At 39.9% G+C, this 16,476-nt stretch overlaps 1 protein-coding gene across 1 annotated transcript in view; it reads left to right on the top strand.

Annotated features, from left to right (window-relative positions):
• CHN2 (chimerin 2) overlaps positions 1–16,476 on the top strand; it is a 295,925-nt gene that overhangs the window by 163,815 nt on the left and 115,634 nt on the right. The window lies entirely within an intron of this gene.

Here is a 16,476-nt window from a genome sequence, read left to right as displayed (position 1 = left end):
CATCAGAAAAGTGTGGATGGTATAATCTCCGACCATTCCAATTTTAATGGGACTACCCTAAATGATATTGCTGAATTATTTACGTGTTGTCAGTCTTTTCTTTTTTTTTTTTTTTTAAGATTTTATTTATTTATTTGAGAGAGAGAGCACATGAGAGGGGGGAGGGTCAGAAGGAGAAGCAGACTCCCTGCCTAGCAGGAAGCCCGATGCGGGACTCGATCCGGGGGACTCCAGGATCATGACCTGAGCTGAAGGCAGTGGCTTAACCAACTGAGCCACCCAGGCACCCTGTCAGTCTTTTCATAGGAATGAGAATTAACACACTTGGTGGGCTCGCTGTGCCCTGAGTGCTGAGTTAGAGTTTAACACATGGCATTCTTCATGGGAATTCCAAGAGGAGAGGGGATGCAGCACAGGAGGGCAGAGTCTGAGTCAAACCCAGACCAAATCTGGGACTGGCCTTCTAACCCAGTGCTTCTCAGCTGTGGTCCCAGGACAAGCAGCTATGGCGTCATCTGGGAACTTGTCAGAAATGCAGATTCCCTGGTTCACCCCAGACCTTCTGAATCACAAACCTGAAGATGGGGCCCAGAAATCTGGGTTTTAACAAGTCCTGCAGGTCATCCTAACGCTTGCTCAAGTGTGAGGACCACTGTTGTAACCAGTGTTCTCATTCCCTCTGTTTTCTATGTCCTGCTCCCTTCCCTGGCCTCTAGGATAGAAGAATCAAGATGCTTTGTTCCCTGATGATGCTTCCTGTTTGCCTAGCACTGTGCTAGACTCTTCGTGGACTTCAAAGTAGATGCCACATCACCCCATAGCCTTCTTTTGTTGTCTAGATATACTTCCTCCTGGATGTTATTTTCTACCTTTTAAAAAAATATTTTGCTTTTGCCTTTCTTTGCTATGTCTAACTTTCCCATACCCTGGAACGTGGCAGAGGCCAAATATTTATCCTTGTATGAGTATGGTCAGTACTTAATGTAGCCTGGTTTCTTATACCCACCTCACCCCCCAGATTGTTACACTTCTTAGTGTTATGCTATGTTTACAATTAAAAAATAGTTAAATTCCATTTTAATATGATTCATACCCATGTTTGTTCATATTCAGTACATACTATTATGAACTCCAGCTCTTTTTAGATGTTTTCCTTATCTTGTGACTATGCACAAATCCTTGATAATTTACTCTTGCTTTTAATGGACATTTCCATTAATGGAAATAGCAAATCCATTATCATTATGTCAGGAATACTTTGAATTACATTTCTATATCCCAAGGTGGTAGTCTCTTTACTCAGTGGATCCTCTGTGTGCTTCATGAACATTTCTCATTTCAGGATTGTAGGTGGCTAATTTGCTAACAAAAGTCAGTCCAGCACTGGTACTCTCCTGGCCCCACCTCCGTGCCTCAATCCACCACTCCCCTCATTGTCTCCAGGCTGACACTGAGCCACTGGTAATCCATCACCTCTGGCTGTGTCCTTTAACAAATCACAGTGTCACTTGACATTAGCTCTAAGTACACTGCATCTCCCTGTCTTGTTGGACAGAATAGCAGGCTTTACTTTAGCGATGGTATCTCTTTCTTCCTCCTTATTTACATAGCCAGTGTCATCTCCCCATCCACTTGGAAGGAAATTGAATAGCCTTGGCACAGCCGGACAGAGGCATATTGGTTGCCATCCAGCACCTTGTGCCCTTCTAGGTAATTACACATCGATTGTTTGATGAATCGTTCTCCTGTCTCCCTGGGTATTTCTACCAAGTCTGTAATTACACTTTTCTGGTTTGTCCCTTTGCTCTTGTTGTGGTCCTCAGGGTTCCATGACGTCTCAAAGACCATGCTTAACGATACTCCTACAATACCTTGCATTTCAAGGTTGCGGTCAGATCCCTTAGTGTTTCAGTCTTAGTCTGTTTAACAGTATATTTCAACCATTTTCCGCCTTAGTTCAGTTCGACTTTTAAGTTGGCACCAGTATCTCATAGATTAAAAATTAATGACTCTCCCTTCGCAGTACAGTAAGAGACGGAAGGGCACGAATACAAAGAGATGATGTGACCTACCATTAAACAAAAAGGCCTTGGAGGCATTGATGGGCTCTGAGTTTTGAGCTAATGATAAGATGTCCTGACACCGATTGTAAAGACCAGACTGTAACATTTGTTAGCCTAGCAGAGGCATTGGCAGACTATAGCCGGTTGACAATTTTGGTAAATCAAGTTTTAATGGAACCCAGCAATGCTCAGTCCTTTACATGTTGTCTATGGCAGCTTTTATGCTCCCATGGCAAGCTGAGTACTTGAAACAGACAGTTTCAACTTCTATGGTCCTTAAGGGCTAAAGTATTTACTATCTAGGTCTTGCCAGAAAAAGTTTGCCAGCCCTTCGTGTTGCACTACAAGTAACTTGGAAGTGAGTTAATATATGTAAAGCACTTAACAGTGCCTGGCATTTACATATGGGAAGCGTTGGTCTTTAATTTCTACCATCTCCCAAACACTATCTAGATGTTAGCAAAAGAGAGGGAATTTTAGTCCTGTTATTCAGGATGAATTTGATCCCAAGCCATTTTAAGAAACATTTTGGCCTTCATGTCCAACACGTGTAAATTGATGGACGAGGCCAAGGCAGTGACAATAAGCAGGTATTCTTTTCCAACTTTCTCGTGGCCACTTTCTCCCATCAAGAAATGGTAGCCTGTTAGAAAAGGTGGCCAAATCCATAAGCAGGAAATTAAAGAGGCATGTAGAATCTGTTGATCCAGGAATGCCACCTGAACATGTAAACAAACTTGCGTTCTTTAATTTCAGGAACAAAACTGGTATTACCCTCCTATGAAAAGTCTGTATGTTCTTGAATTCTGATGAATGATTTGCATGCTGACGCATTTGGGGAAAGAGGGCTATGTGTGCCACTTATTATGACATACATCCCCTAAAAAAGTTGAATAAATGGATGGACAAAGGGATGAATAAATAGGTATGTCATAAAGCAAGTACAGCAAATATTATAGAATCTAAGTGGTGTGCATGAGTGATTGCTGTAAAAGTTTTCAGTTGTTCTGTATGTATGAACATTTTTGTAATAAAAGGTCAAGTAGAAAAAACAAAGATTGTGCAAGAAGAGCAATGGCAGGATGTGCCCTGGCCCAGGGAACAAAAACAATCTCTTGGGTGCACGGCCCTGAACAGCCCAAGCGTGTCTCGTGTCAGGGCTGCTGGAAGCACCATAAAGCTAACTCAAGGATTTGTAACATGGACTAATTCAGCAGAAAAAGAATTCAAAAGCAAGGACATTTATTAATAAGGCACTTTCACTCTTATTTATTACCATATGGGGAATTATTTTAGTGGGGAGTGCCTCTTTCAGAAATGCTAATTTAGGTAATTTTTTAAAATAATAGAGACCAGGCTTCCAGATTTTATGACATCATCACCGTATAGAGGAATGAGTATTGGATCTGAAAGCAGGGACTGCGTTTCCTAAATCTGCTGTTAGCCCTGGGTAGGACTGTGAGCAAACTAATTTACCGCTCTGAACTGCAGCTTTCTTGTCTATAAGAAGGAGGCAAAGATACATATTCCACCTTCCTGGAGGGACAACGAATGTTAAAAGCATTCTGAAAGCCCCACTGATCTCATCAGACAATGAGTTCTCAATCGGGGTGATATTAACCCCAAGGGCGAGGGGGGAACATCAGTTCTTAAGGGAGCACACTCTTCTAATGTGTAAAGCACAGATACACATATAAAACATAAATAGACATACAGTCTATCTGTAGTATTAAAATTCCATTTGGGAGAGATGATTAGGAAGGAAAAACACATGTAAAATGGCTCCAAAGAAAGATTATAATGCAAAAAAGATTGAGGACATTTCGCTAGACAATCTTTCATTTCTACCATCTCCTTAGTTCTGTCCGCCTTTTTTTTTCTTCAGGTGGATTAATTTTATTCATCAGTTGGAACACATGCATTTGAATACTTACACTGAATACTTAGATTGAAATACTCTTACTCTAGAAGAAGGGAGAAAAAAACTGAGAAGAAAGAGAATGATGGGCATTCTTTACCTTTTCCAAAGTACATACAGGACCACTTAAACCAAACACCATTAAGTTCTGAAGGAAGGAATTTACTAACAAGAATGAGGAATTAAATGAATATACTCGCCCAATCTTTTTTCCCCCCTAGAAATTTAATAGCAGCATTAAGTTTTCCTTGATTTGATTCAATTCTATTGGGTACTTCAAGCTTTTTGAACCTAAGAGGTATTTGGAGAATTTAAAAAGAGTTCCAAGGAGAATAATGAAGATGAATTAAGGATTGGAAATAAGATCTATTAAAAAAAAGTTAAAAGAACAAGAATTATTTAGGGAGGAAGAACAAGCAATTAGGTGACATGGAGATGGCTTTTAATAGTGGAAACCTTATCCTATAGAGAATAGTCTCAGGTTTTCATCTACACCAAAGACCAAAGGAAGGGAGAAAATGTATTTTTAAGCAAGAAGAATATGAGATTAGATGTTACCCTAAAATTTCTACCCATGATTAAGTCCCGAATTTTGATTCTCCTTTTTGGGATATTTTGAAATACAGTGTTGTTCTGTAGGAAGTATCAGGAGGATGGACAGATGGACCCATCATGTTTGATTCTCCTGCCCTGGTGGGAGGCCAGCCAGCCAGTCTGGCCAACATGGCTGACCTCCATGGGACTTGGCTTGATGGAGGGAAAGAGCCATCTTATGTGGAGCTGTGGCTTCAGGATGCCAGAGGATGAATACAAAGACCTAGCCAACAGTAATAGGGCAGAGTCAGAGCAGTATACCTAATTGGGTTGTCCTCACAAGGAGGGCTCAAGGTGAGTGGTGGGGGCCAACACAGAAAGCCAAGAAATGAGTGCCAGGGAAGATGTAGCAACGAAGACTGGGTCAGAATGAGCTGCTGGGAAGATGCTCTGGGCCAGCTAGAGAGATGAGTGCCACCCATAGATAGGCTTTTGGGAGTTCTTGGAAGCCTACAGTGAGAAAAGGATCAAAATCCACATAGAGTGGATCAAAATCCATGTAGACTGGGTCAAAATCAATATAGAAGCCTTAGGAAGATATCCCAAGCTTCCAGGAAGATATTCATTCTCTCCATGTTTTGGAACTGCTGTCCAAATTTGTGCTTCCCAGTACTAATATGTGTGTCAGAATTCCCTGTAGAGCTTGGTAAACCTTACAGCCACCCTGGCTCCAGCCTTGGAGATTGGGATTTAATGGGAATATCACTTAGGATTCTATTGTGAGCAATAGAAATCAATTCTGGCTAAATTTAGAGGAAAAAAAAAAAGATGGGGGATAGAGGGTAGTTGGAAGGATATGAATAAATTACCTTAATAGAAAGAAAGGGCTTTGGGAAGGATATGTGAAGCAGGACATCTCCAGGGATCCAGGAAGCAGAACTGATGCACTTCCAGGCAATAGAGTGTGATGGCTAGAGTCCAAGCCCCAGGATAATATAGTCTGCTTTTCTACTCTGCTTCTCTCTATCTCAATTCATCCTTTGTAAATGGTTGTAATAGATCTTACCTACTAGATAGTCATGAGGATTGAATGGGTTAATATATGTAAAGAAAGTGCTTAGGATAATGCCTTGGGACAATAAAAGTTCTTAATAACTATTAGCAATTATTACTGTTGTTGTATTGTTGCCATGCATGCAAGAATCAACTCCAACAGAGCTGTCTTTCAGACAATCAATTACTTCTATTGAAGCAGAGCTCCGTGCAAGATACCCTATTGGGTATCAGGACAACAGAGAAAGACAGGAGCCTTTCCCTCAAGGAGCTCACTTCTAGAGGTCATAAAGACCAACAATCCCAATTCCACTAAGATTATGGCCCTAACTCAGGCCTTTAGTTCAAAGGGAGGATAAGAAATAATACCTAAGCTGGTTTGAGGCAGCCAGGAAAGATTTTCCCAAGATGGCAGCATTTTACCTCATATTTACTTTTTTTACATTTATTTATTAACCATTTATTTATTTTTATTGAAGTATAGTTAGCATACTATGTTACATTAGTTTCAGGTGTAAAATACTGTGATTCAACAAGTTTATACATTACGCTATGCTCACCACAAGTGTAGCTACCATCTGTCACCATACAACACTATTATAATACTCTTGACTATATTCCCTGTGCTGTACCTTTTATTGCCATGAGTTATTCATTTCATAACCAGAAGCCTGTATCTCCCACTCTCCTTCACCCATTTTGTCCATCCCCCCGACCCCACCTCTGGCAACCATCAACTTGTTCTCTGTATTTACGGATCAGTTTCTGCTTTTTGTTTGTTTATTCATTTGTTTTGTTTTTTAGATTCCACACGTAAGTGAAATTGTATAGTATTTGTCTTTCTCTGTCTGACTTATTTCACCTAGCAAAATACCCTCTGGGTTTGTTCATATTATCTCAAAAGGCAAGATCCCATTCTTTTTTTATGACTGAGTAATATTCCTTTGTGTATATTATATATATATATATATATTATATATATATTATATATATAACACAGGAAATAACAAGCATTGGCAAGGATGTGGAGAAAAAGGAACACTTATCCACAATTGGTGGGAATACAAGCTTGTGCAGCCACTGTGGAAAACAGAATGGAGGTTCTTCAAAAAATTAAAATTAGAATTATCGTATGACCCAGGAATTCCACTACTGGGTATTTACCCAAAGAATGCAAAAACACAAATTTGAAAAGATACATGTACCCCTATGTTTATAGCAGCATTATTTACAATAGCCAAGATGGAAGCAGCCCAAGTGCCCATCAATAGATGAATGGATAAAGATGTGGTGTATATACACAATGGAATATTACTCAGCCATAAAAAAGAATGAAATCTTGCCATTTGCAACGATGTGGATGGATCTAGAGGGTGTAATGCTAAGTGACATAAGTCCATCAGAGAGACAAATACCATATGATTTCACTCATATGTGGAATTTAATAAACAAAACAAACGAAAAAACACTCTTAAATATAGAGAACTGGTGGCTGCCAGAGGAGAGGCGGGTGGGGGATGGGTGAAATAGATGAAGGGGATCAAAAGTACACTTATTGTGATGAGCACTGAGGAATGTACAGAATTGTTGAATCATTATATGGTACACCTGAAACTAATATAACACTGCATGTTAATTATACTTGAAAAATAAATAAATAAAAAGACAATTTCCCCTTATTTTTGAGATCAGTGAGATTTTGCCAGGTTAAGGCATAGAAGGGTTGGAGAGCAAGTATTAGAATTCCAAGCAGAGGAAATATCCCATCCAAAGAATGATTGGAATGTATGACTAAATAGGATGTGTTTCAGAAACTACAAGGATCTCTGTGGCAGGAACATAAAGAATTGGGGAATAAGGATGTGGAGGGCAAGAGTGTGTGTGCTGGTCGGGACATATTCTGGATACACAAGCAAGACCATTCTAGAAAATCCTGTCTGCCATTCATTTATTCACTCAACAAATATTTATCGAGCACCTGCCATGTGTCAGCTGTGTTCTAGACTCGGGATAATAGCAATAAGCAAACCATAAAAGTTTCTATCCTTGTGTAGTTTCCATTTGAAAGAAAAAGATTGGCAATAAACATGCAAGTAAAATACATAGTATCTCAGATGATGACAAGTGTCATGGGAAAAAATAAGGCAGAAAATAGGGCGTATGCCAAGGTGAAGAGGTACCACTTATAAGTAGGGTGGTTTGGGATAGACTCACTGAGTTGTGTAGGTTTGACTACTTGGCAATGGGGAGCCAGTAAAGAATTCTGAGCAGAGAACTTGATGAGATTTGCATTTTCTGACTTTAGTATGAAAGACAGATTGGAGAGTGATAAAAGTATAGACAGGAAAACCTGTAAAAAGACTATTACAAGGGTTCAGGTGAATAGATAGTATAGTGGACATGGAAAGAAAGAGACCATTTCAAGAGTAAGGAATTACATACAATGGGCAGGATTTAGTGGCAGAATACAGGTGGGATTGGGAGAGAGGAAGGAGTCTGGGATGTCAGTTTCTAGCTTGGGCAGTAGGTGGATGGATGATGATCTGGTGGTACCATTCGGAGGGATGAAGAGTAAAGGAGGTTGGCCATCACACGTAATAGAATATCTGCTGGTGAGTCAGCTCACACAGGTCTCCAGAATGGGCACTTTTATGAGTCTAACAATTTGGGGGTCAATCCACCTATTTATTATAGCAGAATCAATGATTTTCCTGAGTGCATCACCTCTGTTGTCCTGTGGACAATTTCTCTTCCTTTTGGTGTAAAAAAAGACTATGGACTTCGGCATCCATCAGGTGTTGGTTTGGATCTCCTCTCCATGCCACTGTGTGATCTTCAAGTAATCCAACCGTATGGGCTTTTCTCTCCTCATCTGCAAAAAGGGAATATCAAGTGCTGTGTGACTTGCCTTTTTGGAGAACTGTAGCACACATATTGAAGGTGCCTGTTAAGTGCTGGATCCTGCTCTGCTCGTCCCAAGCCCTGCCCTCCCAGGTTCTAAGTCAGTGTCAGTAGGTCGGAGCTTGGAGAAAACCAGAGCCAGGAACAAAAGGGCTGATGTGCGAGGTGGGGCATTTGAATGTGCGTGTCTGGGTGTAGTTGCCCTGCCATTATTTTTCAAATCCAAACACAGCTAATTTGGGTAATTCACCTTCCTCCTTTATGATGAATATTTTGTATGGTTGCCTATATAATGAAACCTCAGGACACTGCTAAGGTATTGGACAGCCAGCCATTCAGCTCCCCGGGGCAGAGAGGTTCCTCTGGGACTGGGGAAGCCATGTGCGGTGGAAGTTTTGTTTCCAACCCAGTGATCAGGGCAGAGTTTCAAAGGAACATGCTGTGAGGCATGAAATCCCATAGCAGTAAGGGATTTAAACATTAGTTCACATGTATGCATAGCATGGATGGTTACTCTCAAGTAATAACTTAAATTTTTTTCTTAATATTTTCTGTATTTCAGGTTGTTTACAATTTTTTCAAGGGAGGAACGGGGGTTCCCTTCTTTATCTTATTGAGATTTGGTCCATTCAGTTTGGTATTTACTTGAGCTATTTCGCTGAGTAGTTGGAAGGGTCAGTCTTTTCTTAAAAGCTAATTTTATAAATTATAAGTGTTCTCATAAATATTTCTTCTTATCTTCTTTTTACTCCACTTTACTTTGTGTATTTAAAGTATTTATTGCTTGTTTGTGTTTTGGTCCAAAAAATTTTTTTGAATAATCTTTCTTGGGAATGTTCATGAGTCCAAAGTTCTTTTTTGTCTAAAACAGGGTTTCTCAGGCTCGGCACCATAGATATTTTGGCTGGAATAATTCTTTATTGTAGGAGAGGGTGGGGGCTGTCCTGTGCGTTGCAGGATTTTACCAACATCCCTGGACTCTACCCAGCACATGCTAATAGCACCCTCCCCTCGTGACAATCAAAACTATCTCCAGACATTGCCAAATATCCGCCGGGGAACAAAAACACCACCCACCCTCCCACTTGAGAACCACTGGTCTAAGAAAATTCTTTTACTTCTTATTTGTTCTAATATTATGACTGATTTTCACATCACAATTCCTGGGAAAATCTGAAAAAAAAAAAAAAAAAAGGAGACAGAAAACAAACTAAATGAATGGGAACTGCTCTGGTCCTGAGCACCCCTAATCTGATACACTGTGTACCTCTAAAAATTAGCAGAATATTTACGCTGGGTTATTAAAGTGCCTGACTTGTATCTACTTACAGAACTTTGGAAAGCCATTGGTAACATTTTAAGGAGGTTTATTACAGAAAGACCAGCCAGTAGATATTTCTATAATACATTGCAGTCAAGACAGGAAGGAGTTTACCCCATCAGTGCCCCATCAGAATTCTAGAAGCCTTAAAGTAATGCCGTAAAGAAAAAGAAGGCCTTCGATTCTAGATGAAAAGAAACAGGAGATTTTGAAGTTTGCTCAATTTTCATTGTATACTATGCACTTTGACTATAAGAATATAAATCTCAGTACTTGCATTTTCTTTCTGTCCTTTTCAATAGAGAACTTTGATTTTTAATTAGAAGGGAATTATCCGTTTTTTTTTTTTTTTCTGGATAAAAGTGCCCAACATCACCAATATAAATCCCCCCATCAAAGCCTTTTCTCCTGAACTTGATCTGTATCTCAGAAAATTCAGAAGTCTAACTGCCCGGTGTAGGAGGTTGCTAAATTGGGTTCTAAAATTATTTCTGTTAAGTAAAAACTTAACATATACCAGCTGCTGAGGGATTATAAAAGCTTTGTTTTTTCAATAATTGGAAACCTTGTTTACAGAGGACTCACAATATCCTTTAAATGTCTTTGTGTTGAATATAAAAGAACTTGTGTTTATCTAGGCAATGATAATCTGACTATAAAGCAAACTCATTTAAGGATTATGCTTCCTGTCTCTCACTATGCAGCTGTCACCCTCCTGTTCTCTCAAGCTTTGCAAAATGCTGAGAATTATTCCTTAAAATTAGAAGAATAAATTGGAAAATAAACCAGGTAGCTGGGAATACATAAAATTTTAAATTACAGGGAAACAGTTGAGAGACCCGAAGTATCACTACATGTAGGCAAATTTATGACAAATTCTCATTTGTTAACTCATGGACAGAACTCAGTTCATTCCAAAGAGATTTTAGAGTGTTCAATCCTGGCAAAGAAAAGTTAAGGACAATTCAGATGATCTAATATGTGACCAAAGGGGGGAATTGTGCGCCTGCCAACAAAGGCATTCGCATTGGTTGGTATTTACTCCGAAGAAGCTGGGAATCACGGTCGTTCAAGGTGTCTGTGCTGGGTCTGAAGCCCTTTCCCAGTTCCATGACCTCAGGCTAGTTATTTAGCGGCTGTCTACAAAATCATGGCACTCACTTACCTCATAGGGTTGTTTGGGGACTTCAATGAGACAGACACACATGTGAAAGCCTAAGGACTGTTGCTGGCACAGGGTGGGCACTGCGTAAATGCTAACCTATTACCATGGTGTTCCCAGCCCTACAGTTCTTTACGTGCGTTATCTCATCTGAGCTTTATTAAAATAGTACATTTTTATAACCCCAGTTTTATTGGAAATTGAGGAAAATGAGATGCAAAGCAGTTTAATAACCTACTCAGGGTCACACAGCAATTGAATTGACACCAGGGCTCTGCCTTCATAATCTTTGCCTCATTCCGCAAACATATAATGAGCACAGGCATCCTTTGCTCTCCAAACACTCTCTATCAGAATATCTGCTATAGCAACTCAGCAGAAAGTTTTAGCCAAAATCATTCTCCTGGCTCAAAACCTGCTATAACAAGTTCTCACCTGGTATGATACATTCTCATGTGCATAGGCAGCTTCTCAAACTTTCACGTGCCCATGACTTCCCTACAAAACGCAGATGCTGCATTCCTAACAAGCTCCAAGGTGAGGCCAGTGCTGCCGGTCCCAGGATCACGCTTTGAGGAGCAGGGAGCTAGGAGACGGAAGGGGGCTTCTCGAGTATCTCTGTTCTCCTGATCGACCTGGTTTTGTGTTTAAGCACATTGCACATGATATCCATAATTCTCTCTACTTTTTCCCTGAGGGATTAGCCCTTTGGTATTTGTTTAGGCCAGATACCAGGGAGCACTACCAATGCAGGTCTAACCCAGACAGTATTTTTTTTATAGTACCTGCTCAGTATAGGATAATGAGGTTCCTATTCTCTTCAGCAGTGGACTACATACCAATATACCTGTTAATTACTCTGTTAAGTGTTAAACAACTATGTAATTGGGCTTTAAATATTTTATAGTAGGCAGAAATCCTTATCAGATTGTTATGTAGTTACTTAAAGGCATTTTAGTAATATTTGGGAAATCGATATTTTTGAATAAATTACTTTTTTCTATTTAAAATAATGGGATATAGGCTCTTGTTGTTTGACACTTTGCTGCCTGACACATTTTTAAGAGTGGATTAGATTCAGAGAACTACACTCATTCTGTGCCAGACCAGAGGCAAAATCCTGGGAATATAATGATGATGAAGACCAAAATTGCTGCTTCGAAAAACTCATAAAGTAGTTAGAGAAGAAACGAGCAAGTATATATTTTAAAATATAAAAAGAGCTGTGAGAGCACAGAAAAGAATGGGCCTAATATAATACGGTATGTTAATTATACTTAATTAAAAATTTAAAAATAAATAATTAAAAAAAAGAATGGCCTAACTTTTCTTCCTGTGCAGGGAGGCCCTTTCTGGATACCAGTAATAGCTAATTATCATTGAATTGCTCTGTGTCCCAACCACTGCTACAAGCACGTTGCACGTATTTACTCATTTAATTATTACAACAGCTCAGTGAGGCAGGTGTACTTTTATTATCATGTCCATTTTAAAGATGAGGAAAACAGAGGAATGGAGAGATTAGTAACTTGCTTGTGGATACACAGATTTGGTATCAAAGCCAGACAGTGTGAATCTAGAGCCTGCCCTTTCAACCATCACGTGATCTGCCCCTATTTTATTAAAAGAAAGTTCAGAATCTTTAAATAAGAACATGAAAAACAGGGGACATATTGGAGAGAGCAAATTATGGAACTGCAAGTAATTCTGTTTGATTGGAGCATCGGATGAATGTGGAGTGATGAGACCCTCCGGCAAGAAGCCATAACATTTGCATTGGCTGTAGATCAGTAGGAACACAGTGTGTGGAGGGTATGAACAGGATTAGCCGGGACTAAAACCATTTTCAGTAGTCACAGTACTGGCAATAATTATATTTGAGGTGTGACTGTAAAGTCATAAAATAGATTTTACTTTAATACGTATATTATGTGAGTGTGGTCCCTTTCCAGTCCATCATCTTGGGAAGCCATGTTTTATTTCTGCTGAGGTCCCATTGCTCAGAGAATGTTGGGAATGTCTCTTCTAAAATACCTTCAGGGGGCGCCTGGGTGGCTCAGTCGTTAAGCGTCTGCCTTCGGCTCAGGTCATGATCCCGGGGTCCTGGGATCGAGTCCCGCGTCGGGCTCCCTGCTCAGCGGGAAGCCTGCTTCTCCCTCTCCCACTCCCCCTGCTTGTGTTCCCTCTCTCTCTGTGGCTCTCTCTGTCAAATAAAGAAATAAAATCTAAAAAAAAAAAAAAAAAAAACACCACCTTCAGAACAGGATACAGTACAGATTTTATTATCTTAGGATCATGCCTCTCATTTTTGTTTCAAATGTATTTCCTGGTTGGATCACTTCCCTTTTTACCGAATTTGGCTCTGAATAACTTCTGCCTGTTTGCTGAAATAACAGCCACTCTCAACTCAAAAAACAGATATGTTGTTTCCATATACTGGTGATTCTGACTTTAGTGTACACTTAAGCATTATCTAGAGCTTAATCAAATAGCAGCACCCCCCTCAGTAATTCTGGTTCACTTGGTCTAAAGGAGGGAGTAATAGTAGGTTCTTAATCTGTTATCTTTAATAAGCATACTGAAGTTTCTGTTTTGAATGATCAGACCACACTTTGAGAAAGGCAGCTGTAAGGATATTCAAGAGAAAGCGTGATAAGTCTTAAGAAAGTTCCAAAAGAGGAATTCCAAAACGTTATGATCAACATTGACATCAATGGCAAGTATTGCCCACCTTGGGGCACTATCCTCCCATAGATGATGCCTATGTAGAATAAAATCTTCAATTATATTTTTAAAAAGAATCTGCATGGCTACACCAGATATACCGAATACCTGTGCTTTGGGAAGACCCATTTCATGTGTTTGTTTTTTCACTGATCATCTGCTCGGTGTTCTTCCGTAGAGAGGTATTCCTTTCTGAGCCAGGTAGATCATCTAAGGATCCAGTATTTTAGGGTTCAGCAATTTATCCACAAGTTACTATATTTTTTTGTTTTGTTTTCTTAAGATGGTGGGCTTCTTTCACTTCTTGGAGTTGGAGCACTAAATCCCAAGAGCAGGCATTGCGGATCCAATTTCTGTTAGTCATCTCCACAGTGACCAGGTTCACCAAGGTGATGGGCTGTCCAACTCCAGTTGTTGTCCTGAGATAATCAGTGGCAGGAATGCTCCAGAACCAACCTTCTTTCATGTTGGGATTTGTTACATTTTTGCCCCTTGCTGAATCCATGTGACTACCTAAATTAGCCCTCTATTTTTTGATCAAGTTCTTGATTTTAACAAAGATAATCTTCAATGAGAATGTGAGAGGAGCTTCCGAGCTGCCTTACTCTTTATTTATCAACTGTCTTCTGTCTTGTTCACTGAAGAGAATCTCGTACAATTGGAAACTGAAATTCAGTGCTACATCTTCTTTAATCAATCCACATTTCATAGGTCAGTCCTATTCTCCCAGTGGCTGACACAGAGCCTCACCTGGGGACTGAGTCAAGCTTCCTCCGGGTATTACTGGGTCACAGTGTAGAGGTTACTAGTCTGTCTAGTCAGGTCCTTTGTTCCTAGGAGTCCTGATGCTCAGCTTGTCTGGATCTATTATCCACCTTGAAAACATGTGATTTTTCTAGGGCCATTTAACTTAATTTAAGCTCTTGACTGGTTAAAAGCTTAGTGAAGTGTGGAGAGAGAGACTATGTTTAGACCCCTGTGAAAAAAAAGTTTAGGAAAAGAATAGGTTTTTGTTTGTTTGTTGTTGTTTTAATCCCAGCCACTATCTCTCTCACTTTAACAAGGACAGCTATATTATCTTTAAGAAAGGCAGAGACAACAAAGGCATCCAAGACTGAATCAGACTGCTATCAAAACAGCCCTAAGCAAGGGGGAGCAGTGACCCGATGAATGACCACATCCTCTCTCTTCACTGCCTCTGACTTTCACCTTTCCTCTCTTCCTAGGTAAGGTTGCCAGATTTAGGAAAAAAGAAATAAAAACAGGATGCCTAGTTCAATTTGAATTTCAGATAAACAAAGAGTAATATTTTAGTATACATCCATGCAATATTTGGATCTATTCCAGGCTCTATTTCATGTGTGGTCTGTCCCACACAATTCAGTGCTTTTGTATGGTCTTGTGGTTTTCATACGCAGATTTGTCCCTCAATTAGATCAAACTGTCCTCCAGGCAGGATCTTACTTCGTATCCCTCAAGGCACCATAAATACTGACTTTTCTATTTGGGGGCCTATGTTAGATTTCTCAGGTTGGTTTCCTCTGCTGCAAATGCAGAACACCCCTGAGCAGCTCAGACCTTTCCTCTCCACACCTGTGAGGTTATTGTTTCATGAGTGATGACAGGGCTGAACACAGAGCCCTGAACGTAGTAAGCATGCCATATATTTTTATGATTGATTAATGAACTGAAAGCAATCTGTTGTCTTCTTTGGAGTCAGATTCAACATTCATGAACTATTTATTTGCATGCCAGGAGTTAGTAGTAGGCTCTATCTCCCATGCTGTCCATCTGGGAAGTCAGATGAATTACTCTTCCCTTTGGGGGAGATAAGAGGAGAGAAGTGGGGAATGGGGCTGGGAGCTACACCCAGATTTGCAAATGTGTATTATGGCTCAGCCAAAAAGATGGAGATAAAGTTGTCCTTATATACAGGGAATCATTTCAAAGGAATGGAATATTGACTCTCAAAGATTGGAGCGCTATCTTACCCATTGTATATTTTTTACTTCCACTGACTTTTCTGGTTTAAATTTCTTCTATGGCATGTTGGTGTTGCAGATACATATCTACAGTATCATAAAAGTATGAAAGAACTTTGAAAGCTAATAGAATGATATAAATGGCAAAATATTCAACTCATATTAAAAAGCTTACCAGCATATAGAGTAACAGCACACATCAGATAACGAGGTGTCTTTTACACACTTTGTGCTTCTATTAATGATTTTATTTAGATCTTCCTTTGTAAATGACACTGAGCAGACTTCAAACCTTGAAGATTAAGAGTTATGAATACCCTCTCTTGGTTCAGTGCTTTTCAAGTGTGAAATGCACAGAAGAGTGAACATATTCAGACGTGTCTAGATGATGATTTTTATGCCAGTGAGGCTTGTCCAAGGCAGGCTTGTGAATATGGTCCTTGACTCCCCCTTTCTGAGCCTTTTCCTCTGCTTCATGGCTCCTGAATGCCCTCTCAGATCCCCTGCATCCTTTGGAGGATGGAGGGAGCCAGGAAACTGCCCAGTACCTTGAAATCCTACCACTGTGCCTGTGAGCCCTGCTGAGAAAACTGCCCATTTGATTGTGGACAGAAATGACGACAAAGAAAGGGCTACTAGACCCCCATTTTACTCTAGTAAATAAACATAAACTTGCTGCCATAAGCCTCAATGAGAATCCATAACTCAGTGTCGCTCTCCTATATCTTCAGTGTCCCTGGAGTTAGGCCAGAAGAACAAAAGCTGAGCATGAGAATTCATGTTCATTTCTTACCCATTCTAACACCATGAACACAAGA

This window comes from Mirounga angustirostris, unplaced genomic scaffold, assembly GCF_029215605.1.
Source record: "Mirounga angustirostris isolate CCGP_5_RB_7025 unplaced genomic scaffold, mMirAng1.0.hap1 SCAF_12, whole genome shotgun sequence".
NCBI classification, from domain to species: domain Eukaryota; kingdom Metazoa; phylum Chordata; class Mammalia; order Carnivora; family Phocidae; genus Mirounga; species Mirounga angustirostris.
The sequence above is the reverse complement of the archived record's forward strand: the minus strand, read 5'-3'. Positions and strand labels throughout refer to the sequence as shown.